We start from the raw sequence: 19,692 nt of genomic DNA, 5'->3' as shown, positions 1-19,692 counted from the left end.
TTGCTCGACAATTTAGCTCATCCTTGAGTGTGCCCCACAACAAAACTAGTTTCTGTGCGTTATGTGTGACCAAATATGAAGAGGGATTGTGCTACTTGGCCACAAGCGTGCATTCCTTGCCAGAGGGTAAAGACACGATGACACAACCAGCTGCCATGAGGGAGCTTCCCTGTCCAGAAGGGCCATTTTTGCCATGCATATATAGATTTAGTGGGTCCACTACCTTAATCTAATGGATTTCATTATATCCTATTGGTCATTGACCAAACAATTTAGTGGGTGGAGGCCGCTCCACTGAGGGGCGTATCAGCGGAGACAGTGGTGAGATCGTTCATCGACCTATGGATAGCGAGATTTGGCTGCCCTGAGTCACTAACAACTGATCAGGGCAGAAAACAGCACTGGTGTGCCAACATAACGAATGGTCAGAGTCCCTACCCTGGGTACTGCTGGGTATCAGAATGGCCCGCAAGGAGGACCTCAACATCTCACTAGTGGGTATCCTCTATGGTGAAGCAATTAGCCTCCTGGTGGAATTTGTTACACGGACAATGGATAAAGGCAATAAAGTCCTCCCAGATATCATACAACAGGTCAGAGAATAGATACACAGCATCAGAGTCCCACTTCCATTGCATCATAGAACACCCACTGTATTTGTGCACAAAAACCTACAGACTTGCACATATGTAATGCTATGCACAGACACTATCAAGCCACTGCTGCACTCAGCATACAGTGGACTGTATAAAGTAGTAAGATTGGGACCCAACACATTTGAAATCATGTTTGCTGGTAAACCAACTACTGTTTCCATCAACTGATTGAAGCCAGCATGGACTTTGGTGGAGACGCCAGGGAACAATACTGCCCTTTGACCTCACGCCATGACACAACCTCCTTTTCCATCACAGTCAGTGTCAAAAACTACCTTCCAGAAGATAGCACAGTGTCTCTGCATGACATGATGGTCATGGTATCTGTCACATATGAAAACCGACAGGTCAGCAACAGCACGGGGTCGTGATCATTGTACCAGTCCACACTGATACCACAGTCAGTCAATACAGCTGCACTGTTATCTACGTTACCCAGGGATGGCACACTACATGTGCCACACAACACAACACAGAAAAATGGACACAGGATCAATCTACACCCCCACCACAGGATCACATACAACCAACAGCGGACGACCTAATAATGGCACTTCCAGTACCACCTACTCAGCCAGTACCAACATCACGAATGGGCAGACTGCTGCACCGACCAAGACATCTACATCTAGATAAGTATGAGCTTGACAGCATCTCCAGAGACAACCTGCACCACACTGTACACAACTTCAGAACTCCATGTGGTGACACAAGCTCTATGGACTTCTGTCCCCAAGAATATCACTGCAAAAACAGTCTCTCTGGACCCTCGGCAGTGTGTTCTGAGATGCCAAGTGTTTAAGTTATATCTGACTGTATAATGTGTACTGGTATAAATAAATATTGTGTATGTGAATTGGCAATGTTGACAGTCATTACACACCATGAACATTGTGTTCGTTACAGAAATCCTACAAATTTGTTGGTTCTGAACTTCCATACATAAGTTATCCATTGTCAGCAAGATGGCACAGACGCAAATCTTGAACATTCTTCATTTACACCTACAAAGATACTCTGTAAGCCACAGTATGGTGCGTGGCAGAGGGTACCCCATACCACTACTAGTCATTTCCTTTCCTTTTCCAATGGCAAATACAGTGAGGAAAAAACAACTATCTACATGCTTCTGTAAGAGCCCCAATTTTACGTATCTTCTCAGTTCTCACATGTAATGTGTGTTGGCAGCAGTAGAATCATTCAGCTACAATTTCAGGTTCTCTAAATTTTCTCAATAGTGTTTCTCATAAAGAAGGTTGCCTATCCTCCAGGGATTCCCGTTTGTGTTCCCAAAGCATCTCTGTAACACTTACATGTTGTTTAAGCCTACCGGTAACAAATATAGCAGCCTGCCTCTGAATTTCTTAGATGTCTTCCTTCAATCTGACCTAGTAAAGAACCCAAACACTCAAACAGTACTTGCGAATAAGTTGCAGTCTCCTTTAGAGGTGAACCAATCTTTCCTAAAATTCTCCCAATAAAGCAAAGTTGACCATTTGCCACAGTTCTCACATGCTTGTTCCATCTTGTATCACTTTGCAACATTACACCCAGATATTTAAACAACTTGGCTGTGTCAAGGAGGACACTAGAATACTGTATCTGAACATTACAGGTTTAATCTTCCTTCTCATTTGTCCACATTTACAGCTAGCTGCCATTCATCATACCAACATGAAATTTTGTCTAAGTCATCTTGTATCTTCCGACAGTCACTCAACTGTGACACCTTCCCACACACATTGGCCTTATCATTAAACAATCACAGATTGCTGCCCACCCTGTCTGCCAAATTATTTATATATACAGAGAACAACAATGGCCCTACCACACTTTCCTGGGGCACTCCTTGTCTCTGATGAGCACTTACTGTTGGGGACAACATACTGGATTCTATTATTTAAGAAGTCTTCGAGTCCCTCACATACCTGTGAAATTATTCCATATTCTTGTACTTTCATTAATAGCTTGCAAGGGGCCACCATGTCAAATACTTTCCAGATATCTAGAAATATAGGATCTGCTGGATGCCCTTCATTCGTGGTTTACAGTATATCATGTGAGAAAAGGGCAGGCTGTGTTTCACAGGAGCAATGCTTTTTAAAACTGCGCTGATTTATGGACATATGCTTCTCAGTATCAAGAAAGTTTCTTGTACCTGAACTGAGAATATGTTCAAGAATTATGCAGCAAACAGTTCACCTCATTTCCTTTCATGAAGACTGGCTTTTCTTTGCTAGTTTTTAGTGAATCTGGAAATGTATCTTCCTCTATTGCAGAGTTGTTGAGGGTTTTAGTATACTTTCAGTGCATTCTTATATGACTTGGGATGTAACTCCAACGAAGCCAGATTGTTTGACATTGAGTTTCTTTATTAGTTTTGAGAATTCTGTATCAGTTGCTGGGATGAAATCAGTTGTATGGTTTACATGTGGAATATTCAGCATTGAACTTTCTTCAACTGTTTTATTTTGTTTTATCAGTTCATCTATTACAGTTGACTTTAGGGTGTCTGATGGTCCTTTTATGCAGTCTCACACATGTTAAACATCACTCACAATTTTCAGTGCACTGTACACATCAAGAATAACCTACATAAACATGTAATACATGTGAGTTATTCTGCAAGAAAATGTGAGAAGAAAATGGCCTGAAATGTGGAGAGACAATTCATGGCTTTTGCATCACAATAACACACCTGCACATTCATCCCTGTTACACAAAAAAGAAACCACTGTGCTGCCTGATACTCATACTCTCCAGACATGGCCCCTGCATACATTTTTTTTAATTTCCAAAGTAGAAAACCCCATTGAAAGACAGAGATTTGTAATGATAAACAAGATAAAAGAAAATTCGTTTGTGGCGCTTCGCAAGATCCAGCAAGAGGCATACCAAGACTGGTTCTGGAAATGACAGCAGTATTGGGAGTAGTGTATCAATTGTTGAGCAGAGTCTTTTGAAAGAGACCATGCACAATAAGTAAAAGATAAGCATAGAAATATTTTGTGAACAAAGTTTGGGAATTTTTTGAACAGATCTCTTATACATATATCTCTGCACTGTGTCTTTATATATTGCAACATTTTGTACCAAAGAGACATGAGTTAGTAGTAGTTTTGTGATTGCATAGCTGGTTGTACTCTGGATCTGGCACTGTACAGTTGTGATGGAATGAGATGCAAGCAGTTATGATGAGCTGTATTGAATATTTGTTTCTGAAAATGTTTCTTCTAATTATGCAAAGTGTTTTGAGTACTGTGAAGTGACTGAGTCATACACAATAAAAAATTTGAAGCAGTGTTTCTTCTAATTATGCAAAGTGTTTTGAGTACTGTGAAGTGACTAAGTCATACACATTAAAAAAGTTGAAACAAAAATAAGAGTTTCCTTGATTCATTGTTAGATTTCACCATACATATATGAAAGCAACAATCCATCCTTTTCGTAGGAAGGAGATCACTGAAATAGAAAACCTGCCAGGACTACAGTTACTTAACTGCCAGTTGCTCACATTTTATTTTCACATAAATGATCACATTGTTATTAAACGCTCATATTTGCCATGTTAGTTGGTTTTTCTGTCATTGATGCCAATAGAACGAGGTCTATTAAACACCATACACGTAACAGGTCTGTGAGGTGCCATTCCCCCGAAGAAAAACAAACTGAGAATGAAGGAGGTTGTGAAACCACACCACACAATCACATAATCTGAGTGCAGTAGATGTTTCTGCACAACATTCGGTGGAGGAGAGCCCAAGTTCAACATTTTTGTGCGTTACAGCACTGTGCAGAGTAAAATGTGCCTTGTCTATCCAAAGAATACTCCCCAGCCACATGTCATCCATTTCCATGGGTGCCAAAAACTGAAGGGAAAATCATGGCATTGTACCCTATCTTTGAGCTTTATTTGGTGCACATTCTGACTCTTGTAGGGATACCAGTGTAAACTATGCCACAAAATCTTTTGAACCATTGACCAGGGGAGTGACAATGCCCATGACAGCTCAAGCACTAGCTACAGAATTTGAGGCATTTGCTGCATGCTTGGCTATAGCTACAACAATTTCATCAACAGCTTCCATGGGGATAGGCCACATCCCATTCCCTGCAGCACTACCTAGTTCACCAGTTTCTTTAAATTTCGTGGGCATATTTTTTAGCCCATTTATTGACACTGGGCTTCTTAAGGGCTGTTTCTGTCAGCAATATTCCCATAGTGCAGCAGTGCTATCGCTGCCATTGTGATAAAAAACAATTTTACCAGCAGTGCATTGTCTTTCTTCTCAATAGCGATTGTGTTTCGTTTGGAAAATTTCAACCTTCTTAACCCTTTACACCAACAGTCAGTTCACTAAAGAAATCAACACATATTGCCAAGTGACAAACAGCATACTGGTGTCAAAACAGCAAACATTTCATATTATGGCTGCTTCCAGCACCATATTTTTACATGGTGGCAGAAAGTGAAACTACTATTTTTTTTCAGCATACTCCATGAGCACATCAGTTAATAAAAATAACTAGAATGTTTTGGCATCCTGTGATAAATACAGCCTGGGATGCAGCACTTGGAACACAGTCTGTCTCATTATAATCACCTGGTATTAAATAGAACTATGATATTATTGGAGACCCCTTGTTTTTCCTTCCCTTCTTTACGTTTGCAGATCTGTTCACCGCCTACTGAACCATGCATTTTGTTTATTGAATCTCTTATCATCTATCATTTATGACTTGTAGAGTACTTCAAAGACAAGTTTTATAAATGCTGACATCCACTACATGCACCAAAAGAGTGTCTTTGTAGGGCTAAATTTAAAACTTGCCCAGTTTACATCAATAATGGTCACACACCCAGCATTCCACCTCAACAGTCAGATAATGCAGAGGCAGTGCTGCCAATTAGAGCAAGCAAGACACAGTGGATGTTTATTTGTTCATTCACAGTGACCTGGTGTGCACTTTCAGTACACTTACACGCAGTGTTCATTTAATTCATCTGTAGCTGATGTTCAAACTGGATCGTGGATGTGGACACATTGTGCCACAAACTTGAATAAGGCAAGTGAGAAGTCACAGTTTATTCATTCATGTACTAGATTTGCTGTTGATAGCAATACTTGCCAGTATTTGTCAGAAGAGCATCGTCAAATCTTAACTACTGTGGTACATCTATCAGACCATAACGATTTTTTGTCTTGTGATGTTTCACATATGCCTACAAAGTGAAATGGACTCTTTTGTGCACACTGCTCCTGTCCTTTGTTTCTTATTTATGGACCTTGAGAGAGCTTACAGAGGTACCATAGTGTTTGCACATCATCGTTCTGTTGAATGGTACCATTTCTCCATGGCAAGCAAAGCTGGACCTTCTACATAACATGAAACTTCCTGGCAGATTAAAACTGTGCGCTGGACCAAGACTTGAACTCAGGACTTTTGCCTTTCACGGGCAAGTGCTTTACCATCTGAGGTACCAAATATAGCTTATGACCTGTACTCACAGCTTTAATTCTGCCAGTACCTGCAGTTCTATACAACATGTTTTATGTGAGACATATGTGGATATTCAAGAACATCTCAGTGAATCCTCAGATGAAGACTTCAATGAGAGCAATAATGACACTGATTTTGAGATATTTAGTGATCACAGCACCAATTCAGAGCAAGAAACTGAAAGTGATGAAGATGTGACAGCTGATTATGATGGAGAAGCTTACTTCTTCAGTGAAATGAAATGACCATATGGCATTTATTGGCCGGGAAATCCTCTTTAAGGGTTTGGCTGCCGTACTGCAAGTCTTTTTAGTTAATGCCACTTCAGTGACTTGCATGTCAGTGATGATGAAAATGGTGATGAAGGACACACCACACCCACTACCCTGCTGGGAATCGAATCCGGGCCCTCTTGTGTGGTAGGTGGTAACGCTACCGCTGCACTACGGAGGTGGACACTTCTTTAGTAAGAATGGATGTTTTCAGTGGAGAAAACAGCAACCACCATCTAATTTAAGAACAAGGTGACAATGTCATCTTGCAACTTCCTGGACTGTGACAGACCACAAAAAGTCTCAGAGAAAACCCTGATGTTTTTGAGGTATGGAAACTGTCCTTTACCCAAGATATTCTAGACAAAATCATTCTATGGACAAATCTGAAAATATCTAACCTGAGAGCACGGTATGGAAATGACTGCTTATCTTGTCTACAAGATGATGTCATTGAACTGAAGGCAATGGCACTGATTGGTCTGTTAATATAATCAGCTAGTTCCAAATGAGGGAATGAATCAATTTACAGCTTGTTTGCAACCGATGGAACAGGCAGAGATGTTTGCAGATGTGCTGTTAATAAAGAAATATTTCTGTTTTTATTATCTGCATTACAACTTGACAACCTATATGATCAAGAGGAGAGAAAGAAAGCAGACAACTCAACAGCAGTTTTAAAAATCCTTCTGTTCATAATTGAAAACAGTAAACTTTGCCACTCTGAAGGTGCAGCAGTGTGTGTCAGTGAAAGGCTTGTACCTTTCCATGGAAGGTGTGGGTTTGGAATGTATATGCCAAACAAACTGCCAAAATATGGCTTGAAAATTCAATGCTTAACCAACGCTCATACAAATTACTTCTGTAATGCATACATTTATTCCAGAAAAGGCAGTGATGGTTACCCCCCTTCAAAATGTAGAAAGTTCAATGTGTTCCCACACAGGCTGTTCTTTGGTTGGTGTAACCTACAGAAAACACACAGAGAAATATTACAGGTGACTGCTGGTACCCATCAGTAGAACTAGTCAAGGAACTTTTTTTAAAAAAATGGCCTCACATATGTTGGTATGCTAAAAAGAAATAAAAAGTAGATACTACAGTAGTTTCTACCCAATAAGAAATGAAGTGTAAAGACAATTGTTTACGGTTTTACAGAAGGCATGACATTGGTTTCCTTTGTGTCCAAGCAGTCCAAAGCCTGCAATACTGATCTCTTCTATGCACCATGCAGTAAAGAAAAAAAATCCTGAATCAGGGAAACCTGAGATCATCACATTTTATAACATAACAAAAGATAGGTGGTCTGTTTTCTTCAAAGCTGTGCAGCTTATTCATTTTGACCATTTTCTTAACATTAGTGGATGTTGCTTCTAGAGTGAATTTTTGTGTGGTACACCAAGCTCATACAAATGCAGAAGTAAAAATGAGATTGATCTTCATGAAGACTAGCAAAAGATCTTGCTGAGCCCCTCCTAAAGTGTAGACTTTCTATTGGATGGTTTCTACAAGAGTTGAGAGACACCATCATAAGAATACTTCACAAACAAGATGAGCCTCAGACACCAAAAGAACAGTTCAAAAATCGAAAAATATGTGCCTTTTCCCCTCCTTGTCTGAGGAGGAAAACAAGATTTCCATGTCAACAACCTGGCATTCCAATTTGTCTGAAGTGTTCTAGGAGGGTCTGTGTCAAACACATTCAGCATGAAAGTGACTGAAATATGATTCAGGACCTCGTAAGACTACATAATTAATTTTTACTTGTTCTTTTAAGAGAAAATATGGTGAAGTTTCTCCCTTTATTGTATTATGGAGTGCAATAGTCACTCTACATTGAAATGATGGGCAGTGAACTCAAAGCTGACTTTCCATACGGTTTCTCATAAATGAAGAGTGTTTTACATCTAGTTATGTTGTGAATCTGTAATATTATCTCTGATGATAAACGCTGAGTGAGTATAGAGCTATCTGTCTACTGTTATTTAATTAACAAGATCAAAAATATACCACAAATTTTACTGTGTTTTAATTGACAAATTTTTTAAATCCTTCACTGCTTAAAAGCATTCAAATCTACACAACGTTTACTTCTAAGAAGTGTAACGAAGAACAAGAAGCCATGAAAATATATATTCATCAAAACACTGGTTTTGTACATAAAAAAATAAAAAGGTAATGGTGTTCCTTTCAACACCGATAGTATTTGAGGGTTAACTATTTGCTTTGTAAAGTTTAAGCAAAAGAACTTCTAAATGAAGACTATAGTACCATAGTTGTATATTTCCATTTTACATGAACAGGTGTTTTAAATATTGTCCCCATGGACTGAGTAATTTTTAAAAAAGACAGAGTGCTTACCTTATATTTATGTACCTAATAGGAAACAGGAACTTCAGTTCATAATAATCATACACATTTATAAGAGTGTGATATTTTGACCTGAATGAACATGTGCCTTCACAAACATACGATACTATGTGTAAGAGACATCACTGTTTATTTCTAGACTCACAAATCTTTGTGTATAATATACGTCTACCAGAAAATGAGAAGAAAACTAACATGAAAAGAACAAGATAAACAAAGATTCAAAATGACAGAAATAGACTTCGCTCTTGGGCATTAGGCAGCTGCAGTGGGGCAGAGCAAGTGACAAACAAGTGGTTTGTCCAAACATTTAAAAGTTGTAGTTTCAGAATGTTGTAACTGAGAATTATGACTTTTTCTCCTTCTAAAAATGTGAGATGAAGTGGGTGATGTTACTCTGTAAGACAAAATCTGGTACGAGAATACTTATGTAATAATTTAAGAATCACATTCATGATTTAATGTTATATAAGTATTGTCATAAAAACACAATTAAAACCTTATGCCTGTATATATGTTATGCATGTTGAAAATTGCAGAATGACAAACAATTTATTTAGTTGGTTATAATATTTCTTATGTGAATGAATCACATAAGTAATGTTCCCTGACAATACTCTTTTATTAATATACAAATTACTATCAAATTATTTTAAGTATTCTCTTATTAAATGCTTGGCATGGAAGTAATAAGTTTTATACAGTACAACTGTGATCAATTAATTTCATAACTTAACAGTGATGGGGTGCAAAATTTTCTAAATGTAACATATGGAGTGAATTATTGTATTACTGTGACAACTTCTTTATCTTTGTGAGATTATCCTTAGAGGAAATAAATAAACATTCTTACCATCAACTGCAAGAAATCGAGGAAGGACCAAGATAATACATGGAATAAAGATGATATAACATTAACAAAAGCTTTACTTTTTGGCAGCCTTTCCTTAACTTAAGGGGAGTTAGAATGGAAAAAAAAATTGTTTTTCACATTTCTGAATTTTTATCTCATTATAAAATTTGCAATTTTCCAAATAAAATTATATATATATCACTTATAAACTCACATGGAAAGTATTTTATTTTATTTTTAAAATCTAATCTACACTGGTTGAAAATGTTAAAATTTTTACTTGCATTACTTCAAGATCTAATAAAATCAGCAATTTTTTTATATAGAAGGCTGTGGATGGCTGTGGTATAAAGGTTAACTTACGTGTTTGTATTTGTAGCACTGTCAAAACCAGTATCATATCGTTTCATAGTATAAAGACACACTGTATGTCGAAGTGCCAACATTTTTCTGGGGAAAAGTGAAGAATAGATTGGTAAATCAACTCAAAAAGTGAAGTGTGACGCCAAAACGAAGTGTTTTTCAGAAATGTGGATTTCATGGTAATAGATTTTGGAATAAAGGGAAACATTGTGTTCAACATGTGGTGTGTGAAGTTACAGACAATGAAATACAGGCAAACTCATCAGTATCAAGAGAAACACACATTAGTGCTTTGAAGATTAAAATAAAACATTGTGATGCACAGTTTTCTCAAAATGAAAGTAATGTAAATGGTAGGTTAGGTTATATTCTGATATATTTACACATCCTAAGAATGGTGTTGGGTAAATGTGTGTGTTGTAAAATATGTGGAGGGCCAAATAGTTTACATGAAGACAGTGAGACATCAAATGGACTAGCCAGGAAACTTATCATTAATTGTGCCAGTTGTAAATATACTCATTCATTTAGGAATCCTGATAAGTGTAAAGATAATTATTTTGAAGTAAATGTTACGTGGTTTTATGGATTGAGAGGTACTGGCAAAGGACACACTGCAGCAGAGACTATGTGCCGTGATGAATATGCCACACCTACCTTGTAAAATCAGTAAGTATGCAGGATTTACTGAAGCTGCTGTGGAATCTGTTGCATGTGAGTCATTGAAGGGTGCTGCAAACAAAGCTGTTGAAATAAATGATGGTATGACTGACATACCAGCAGCTTTCGATGGCACTTCGCAGAAGCACGGCTAGTTCTAAGAATTCTGTTGCTACAGTAACCAGTGTGGATACTGGAAAGATAAAAGATTTCCATATTTTAACCAAATAGTGCTACAAGTCTAAATCAGGGAATGAAGAAGGTCATATCTGTGACAGAAATTATGAATGAACAAGTGGTAGTATGGAGGCCTCTGCAGCTATTGAAATTTTTAGTCGATTTGTGAACAAAAAGGGAGTGTGTTACACTAAGTTCTTATGTGACGGAGACTCAAAAGCATATAACAGTATAGTAGCTGCTCAGTCTTATGGTGAGAAGATTATTACAAAACTGGAATGTGTTGGTCAGGTCCAGAAGAGGATGGGAACCAGGTTGAGGGAGTTGAAACAAAGTTTGAGAGACAAGAAACTTTCTGATGGTAAAACCATAAAAGGCAGGCTGACAGACAAAATGACTGATGAACTACAGCAGTGTTATGGGATGGCCATTAGAAATAATACTGAGGATTTGCTGAAAATGAAGCAGGTAATATGAGCTACCTTCTTACACAGACTGTCAACTGATGAAAAACCAGTACACCACCTTTTCCTTCCTGGACCTGATTCATGGTGCAATTTCTGCAATGCCCTGTACTCAAACAGTTCATACAGCCATAAACATTCCATCCCAGCAACAGTCATGGATATCATAAAACGTATTCACAGAGACCTGGCAAATCCAGAATTACTGGACTCACTTACCAAAAAATATTTTTGTTGGAATGAATACACTAAAGTGGGTGGGTCAGTGATGCTGTTATTGCTTTTAATGATGGCAACATTGGTGGGGTGAAAGTGCTACAACACATGGGAATTAATCCTGGAGTAAACTGCATCAGAGAACTTTAAGAGATGGACACGGTTTGCATTGATAAAGCACAGTATGCACCACAGTTGGCCACTAAGTAGTCCAGAAAGAAGAAAAGAAGAAAAAACTTGGAAAAAGATGAAGAGGATGATATACAGTACAGTGCAGGGTGCTTCTGAGTGATTAAAAATAAAAAAAATTAAGCATATATTAAATGACTTTTAGTCTTTTGAAACTTTAGAAGCTATTCCTGAAAAATTACATTTTCTGTTGCATTTGTTCCTAAATCTCAGAAATGTATAATTAAAATTATTTAGGATAATGTGCAAAAAAGTACACAAAATTTTAACAGTGTAATTAAAATATTGTATTTCTGAAAGCAGTGGCTGAAATGCAATTATTGTACTTCAGTAAACTCAGAACATACAGTATAATGTTCTGTAAAAATTTCATGTCAATTGCTACAGTAGTTCCTGAAATACAGGGAAGCCAAGTCACTAAATTTAACATTGTCAGGATAGAGCATTCCAACTGCCCTTAATTTGAAAGTTTTCACTAACAATGTTAATTACAATGACTTCAAATGTAATTGGACCAGACAACAAAATTTCTAAAAGAAATCAAGTACATGAAAATAATGAAGATTTTTGAAAATTAATCAAATTAATATTATCCATATTAGTTTTTTTAAAAAGTATTTCTTTATGCATATTGCTACTCACCATATAGAAGAGATGTTCAGTAACAGACTATGCTTTTTTATATATTGTCATTATTCTGTCCTGGATTTTACATTCTCTCATTTCTTTATGTAAATATATACAACAACTCCATTTGTGCCATTCGAGCTAAAAGTCACTTGTATTAAAAAAAAAGTTGCCAACTGATCTGTATTGAAATACACAGTAAATTTATGGGATGTATCATGATGCCTACTAAATGGTGACATTAAATCAGTGACCAGGTCCATTACAGTGTGAACTATTTAAAATCATGAAAAAAAGCAGAATATCAATAAACTTTTAAACAGAATGACTTTCACATGTTAAATTCACACATTAGATGTAGTAACTGAGTGGTACATGAAACTGATACAAGGAACAAAAATATGGCTTTATTCATAAAACTCTGAACAATAATGGAAATAAGCCTCTCATGACTCCACACGTAATGAGACACAGAACAACTGATGTGAGTGGTATAAACTGGAAGAACACAGAGAGCCAGTCAGACCTGCTCTATGCGTACATGGGTGTGAGCCACCAGTAGATGGTACAACAGGGACTGTGCCATGTACACATTTCCTATGAGTGGCCCCTACTGGCCAGCCCATGCTGATACAGTTGGTGGTTGATTTAAATGCACATGTGTGATGACACTACATTTGGTGCATTCACACTCACACTTACTAGAAGCAGGATACAGCACACCTCTCCCTTGTGTGAAGTGGCCACCCAGGAGATGGAGAAGAATCCAGTGGCCCGACAAGAGACACATCCATTGGATCCAGAGCACCAGCAGTCAGTGCTCATGGAATGGTAGTGATGATGTGCTGGGCAGGCAGTGGAGCATAGGGCTGGATCATGTGGGGATAAGGGCATGCCAGAGCACAATAGTCTTCCATGGCATCCAATGACAGTGCTGGGGAGGAGAGCACTATTGCCATCTCATCATCATCTGCAGGCAGGTCCCAGTACAGAGGAAATGGGGCTGGACCCATCAGCAACAATGCCTTAGGCACTGATGCTGATGGTCCAGAGGAGGTGGCCCAAGCTGAACAGTAGGCTGCGGCAACAGATACGAGGCCGAAGATGGAGCAGCACCCAGCACTGAGAAGCTGGGATCCCAGGGCATAGCATGTGTAGCATGTGGATCCATTAGTGTTCAGAGTTTTATGAATAAAGCCATATTTGTGTTACTTGCATCGGTTTCATGTACCACTTGGAGGGGGGGGGGGGGCAGGGGGGCGGGAGAGGCTCTGTGGCGGTAATTGACCACAGAATCAAATGTCAACGTAATGTGATATCCTTGAGCTACCAAAATCTTTGACTATTCAAAACTAGTGCCACCACTGCACTTCTGTTCTTTATTCTTAAATCAGCACTTGACTTGTGATGGTGTGTTGTGTACAGTGTGCTCAACAAATATATATGAAGTGGTGTTCAGGTACTTAAACAATGATTTATCCTATTCTCTGTAACAGGAAATATAAACCATGCAAAAGAGAAAGACCAATGTGAAACTGCAAATTCTAGGCTCGCATCAATTCTGTCATGCTTTGACATCATTCTTGAGACAGGAAAGACACCAATCTGAAGCTGCAAGCTATAGGCTGGCATCACTTCTAACATGCTTTGACAACGTTCTTGAAAACCGTTTCTTGGGAACTAAAAGTAAAGTAAAGAAATGCTACTAAGTAATCTGCAGATTATATTCAGAGGTGGCAAGCCATCCCAGTAATCCATTTTTACTGTCCCAAATAAAACATTTATTTGTTACATAATAGCCAACATGTTTCTGGTATATTTCTCAAGCTTAGCAAAGCTTCTGATGCAATTGTTCATGATACTTTATTGCAGAAACTAAATAATTCTACAATTCAAGCTTTACCAAATGGGCAGATAAGTTCTTATATCCATGATCATCATCAAATCACTAACATAAAATACGTTGACAGAGAAACCCCAAAATTATTAATTTTTATAGTACTATACAAAAAAATGTACATGAAATCCCTTAAGGGTAAGTTCTTGGATCCGCCCTCCTCACTCCGTATATTGATGATGTAGCAAAAAAAAATAACAAAAGGCACCCTAGCACTTTTTGCAAAAAACATAAATATCCTAACTACATTGTGCAGTAAAGATGGCCTAAGAAAGCAGCTGGAATTGTAATATAAAATTTTGCCATGGTGGTTCATAACTAACAGGACTACAATAAATTCTTGAGTGGGAGAAGAAGAAAGAAAAGTGACAGTGGGGCAATTCTCACACTGCACAGAAACTCTACCCTGCCACACTGATTTTTAACATTGATGGAAACTGTTTCCCTGTAAGCAAGACAAAAATTTATCGGTATACGTTTTCAGGAAGACCAGAAATGAGAGCTGCACTTGAATAATCTGAATAAAAACCTAAATATATTCTCACTTGCTGTAAGAATAATTATGCAAAATACATGTCTTGCATTGACGGCATAAATGAACCAGGACAGTATCCACTCAGTAGAGATGTATGGAACCACCTTCTTGAGAGATCCTGTAATTAGTAAAAACATATAGACTATAGGAAAAGTCTGTCAGAGTAATGAAACAAGATAAAGACAGAGATTCCTGTAAATAAGTATTTCAAAATCTCAATATACTTCACTATATATCTACAAAACATTACTATTCACAAAAGAGAGGAGATAATGCTTTTTAATATAACTGTGATTTTCATTCTTACAATATTAGGAAGAAGCACAACCTATATGGCAATACATTAAATGTAAACATGGCACTATAATCTACAACCACATGTCATCGTATACAAAACGTACACCAAATTTACATGAGTTTGAAATGAAGTTAAAACAGCACCTATTTGACTACTGCTTCTGTTGCATTTCTGTTGTTTTGGAGCACTATAGAAGTTGTGTAACTGTTCAACATTCTTAACTATTCTATTGTTTTCAGTCATGTAGTTTGTTCTTATAATTATATTTACAATATGCAACAGGTGTGGAATTATTTTAGCATCTCAAACCTGACTTGTCTTACATATGTGTAAGCTATGTACCGAAACACAATTTATAAGGCTAATACAGAAATACAGATACAGTACACAGACTCAGCAACATGAAAGCATCTAGTCAAAAGAACATATGTGCATTTACAAAACAGATCCTCAGTCTTGTTAAGTATGCTCTCACTTACTAGAAAAGGCAGTCGGATCTATCACAGAACATGGGACTCATGCTCCATGGGTGTCTGTAGTTCACCTATAAGTTTCGATGAGGGAGTTTTGGAGTATCAAAATGTGCGACAAAAATGACTGTATCTTTTGACTGCATTGAATAGAAGCTTAAATATTTCATGCTGCCAAGGGACCATAGACCTTAGCATTTGACACAAATTTAAACTTAATACCTGTACTAATTCCTGAGAAAAAGGAGTCTTAATAGAAAGGCAGACAGAGGAAAAAGAGATCCTATAAGGGTTCTGTTTTCTACCAATTGAGGTATGGAATCCTAAAAAATGAAACACTCCTAAACAGGGATGAAGTCCCTTGAAAGTTATATTTTTACATCTGTGTGCAGCTAGTCTAACAACAGACTTTATTGGTTTATTTAGTTACTGTGGAAATGGTTAAGAATGATTTGTCACTGACCAACACAAAACAGTTGTAGAATAAAAGAACAGATAGTCATGATAAAGGGACCGATGACATCACTGTTTTTTCCCTTCCCCCAAATCAACCAACCAACCAACATCATAAACTGTACAAATTGCATTAAGTACTTGAAAAAACCAGAAAAAATTTCTTTCAGTTCCAATGGAAAAAAGTTTATCCACTGATGTGCAGAATTACAATACATTGCCTGTATATAACTGAAAAAAGTAGGCATATGCCATAGAAACCTCACAATGGCATTATGAAACAATGGAAACTTCAAATAGGAAAACCAAAAATGTAGGAAAACACAGATTGCTGCTTACTGTAAAGAAGACATATGAAGTTGCAGAAAGGCACAATTAAAAGACACTCACATAAAGCTTTCAGCCTCAGCTTTTCACACACATACCCACACACACACACACACACACACACACACACACACACACACACACACAAAAGCAAGCACACCTCATGCACACATGACCACAGACTCCAGCATCTTGGGCAGAATGCATTGTCACATGGTATGCAAGCAGCAAATTGGAGGGGCTGGGAAAGAGGAAGGAGAAGGGATAGTAATGTATGGATGGGGAGCAAGACAAACACTGTCTGGTGGAGTGTGCAGGGACTAGACTGCCAACAGGCAGGATGTCAGGAGGTTGTGGTGCAGGGACATAGGAAAAAAAGTAACAAAAAAGTAGAGTGGTGGAGAAAGACAAGCATATGCATTGGCAGAGGGCTGCAGACAAACAGCTTGAGAGATGAGAATGGGGACAAGATGATAGGACAGAGGGGGGTGGAGACCATTGGGTGGACAGTGTGGGGACAGTATGTTACCATAGGTTGAGGCTGGGATACTTACAGGACTCGAGAATGTTTTGTAATGATAACTCCCCCCTGATGTTGAGGCTGGGATACTTACAGGACTCAAGAACGTTTTGTAAAGATAACTCCCCCCTGCACAGTTCAGAGACGATGGTCATAAAGGAAAGAATCCAGATGGCTCGGGTAGTGAAGCAGCCATTGAAATCAAATCTTTTATGTTTAGTTGCATGTTGTGCTACAGGTTGGTCTACTTTGCTCTTGGCCACCGTTTGGCAGTGGCCGTTCATCCTGGTGGACAGCTGGTTGGTAGTCATAGCAATATGAAAAGCTATGCAATGATTGCACGAGAGCTGGTAAATGAAATGGCTGCTTTCACAGATAGCCCTGTCCCTGATGGGGTAGGATAAATCTGTGACAGGGCTGGAATAGTAAGTGTTGGTTTGGTGGGTTGGGCAGGTTTTGCACCTGGACCTTCCATAGGGATATGATCCTTGTGGCAAGGGGTTGGGATTAGGAGTGGAATAGGGATGGACTAGGATGTTGTGGAGGTTGGGTGGGAGATGGAATGCCACTTTAGGAGGGCTGGGAAGTATCTCAGGTAAGATGTCCCTCATTTTAGGGCACGATGATAAGTAATCAAAACCCTGGCAAAGGATGTGGTTCAGTTGTTACAGTCCAGTGTGGTACTGGATGATAAAGGGGACACCCCTTTGTGGTTAGTTTTTGGGAATAGTGGGAGGATTGGGGTTGTGAAAGGACATGGCTCAGGAGATCTGTTTGCAGACCAGGTCTGGGGGATAGTGGCTATCTGTGAAGGCCTTGGTGAGACCCTCAGCATACTGAGCAATGGAGTTTTTGTCACTGCAAATATGCCATGCCAGGTAGTGGGGCTATATGGAGCGTTTTTTGGTGTGAAAGGATGACAGCTGTCAGAATGCAGGTATTGTTGGAGGTTGGTGGGTTTAATGTGGACAGAGGTGCGGATGGAGTCATGAGAGAGGAGGAGGTCAACATCTAGGAGGTGGCATGCAAGGTTGAGGAGGACCAGGTGAAGTGGATGGGAGAGAAGGTGCTGAGGTTGTGAAAGAATGAAGATAGGGTATCTTGGCCCCCAGTTCAGATCAAGATGGTATCATCAATGAACCTGAACCAGACTAGAGGTTTGATGTTTTGGAAGGCTAGGAAGGTTTCCTATAGATGGCCCATAAAAAGATTGGCATATGAGGGTGCCATGCAGGTACTCATAGCATCGCTGCAGATTTCTTTATAAACTTTTACTTCAAATGAGAAGTAGCTGTGGGTTAGTATAAAGTTAGTGAAGTGCATGAGGCATGAAGTAGTGGGTATGGAGTGTGAAGGTTGTTGGTAAAGGTAGTGTTCAATAGCGCTAAGACCATGGGCATGAGGGATGTTGGTGTATAGGGAGGTGGCATCAACAGTGACAAGTAGGGATCCGGAAGGTAAAGGGGTGGTGATGGTGGAGAGTAAGCAAAGGAAGAGGTTGGTGTCTTTGACATGGGAGGCTAGGTTATGGACAACTGGTGCTGGTCAATGAGTGCCATGATTCTTTCAGTGGGGCCACAGTAACCAGCCACAATCGAGCATCCAGGATTGTTGGGTTTGTGGGTTTTGGGTAGCATGTGGGAGGTGGGTGTGTGGAGTGAGGACAGAAATGGATTCAGGGGAGATATTATGGGAAGGGCTTAAGGCTTTAAGCAGGAATTGGAGTTTGTGTTGGATCACTCTGGCAGAGCTTATAGGTGGAGGAATCAGATAATTGGTGGAGGCCTTCTGCCAGGGAGTCACTGTGATGCATAATAACAGTGGTGGGACGTTTGTCTGCAGGTAGGATGATCAGGTCAGGATTTGTTTTGAGGTTGTGTATGGCTGTTCTTTCTTCTACTGAAAGGTTGGTGTTTTGAGGTGGGGACCTGGGTAAGGATGGTGAGGCTAAGTTGGACACAAGGAATTCCTGGAAGGTGACCAGTGAATGGTTAGGTGGGAGAGAGGGAGCATCACAGTTGGGTGGTGGTATGAACTGGAAGAGGCAGGGTTCAATGTTGGAATTAGGGTGATTTTGGTTGGAACAACTGGCAGCAAAGAAGTGCTTCCACTGCAGGGATCGGGAGAAAGAGAGTAGGTCTTTGACAATTCTAGCATGGTTAAATTTGGTTTAGGGCTAAGGGAGAGGACTCTTGGTAGGACTGAAACTTTTTGGAGCTGAGGGTTTTGGTATAAATGTTAACAACAGTATTATGGGAACGAACATAGCACATTTGATTTCAATGGCTGCTTCACTACCTGAGCCATCAGGATCCTTCCCTCCACCACCAGCTCTTCTGAACTGTGAAAATGGATGTTATTCCTGCAACACATTCTCTGCTCTCATAACTATCCCAGCCTCAACCTATGGTAACATACTGTTCCAACACCCTGCACCCAACAGTATCCACCCTCTCTTTCCTATCATATCCTCCCCATCACTGTCTCCCACTCTGTTTATTTGCAGACCTCTGCAAACACATCCTCCTGTCTTTCCCCACCTCTCTCTTTTTTTTCTTTTTTACCAAAGTCCCTATGTCATAATCTCCTGACACTGTGCCTGTTGGCAGTCTAAGCCCCACACAACCCCCCAGACTATCCATTCCCCATTCTCTTCATCTCTTCCAGATTGCTGCTTGTATCCCATGTGACACTGCATTCTGGTCCGAGACGCTGGAGTTGGTGGTTGTGTGTGTGTGTGTGTGTGTGTGTGTGAAGTGTGCTTGCCGTCTGTGTGTGTGTGTGTGTGTGTGTGTGTGTGTGTGTGTGTGTGTGTGTGTGTGTGTGTGTGTGTGTGTGAGTGT

The sequence above is a fragment of the Schistocerca piceifrons genome, chromosome 4 (genome assembly GCF_021461385.2).
Source record: "Schistocerca piceifrons isolate TAMUIC-IGC-003096 chromosome 4, iqSchPice1.1, whole genome shotgun sequence".
Lineage (NCBI taxonomy): Eukaryota > Metazoa > Arthropoda > Insecta > Orthoptera > Acrididae > Schistocerca > Schistocerca piceifrons.
Note: the sequence above shows the minus strand (reverse complement) of the source record.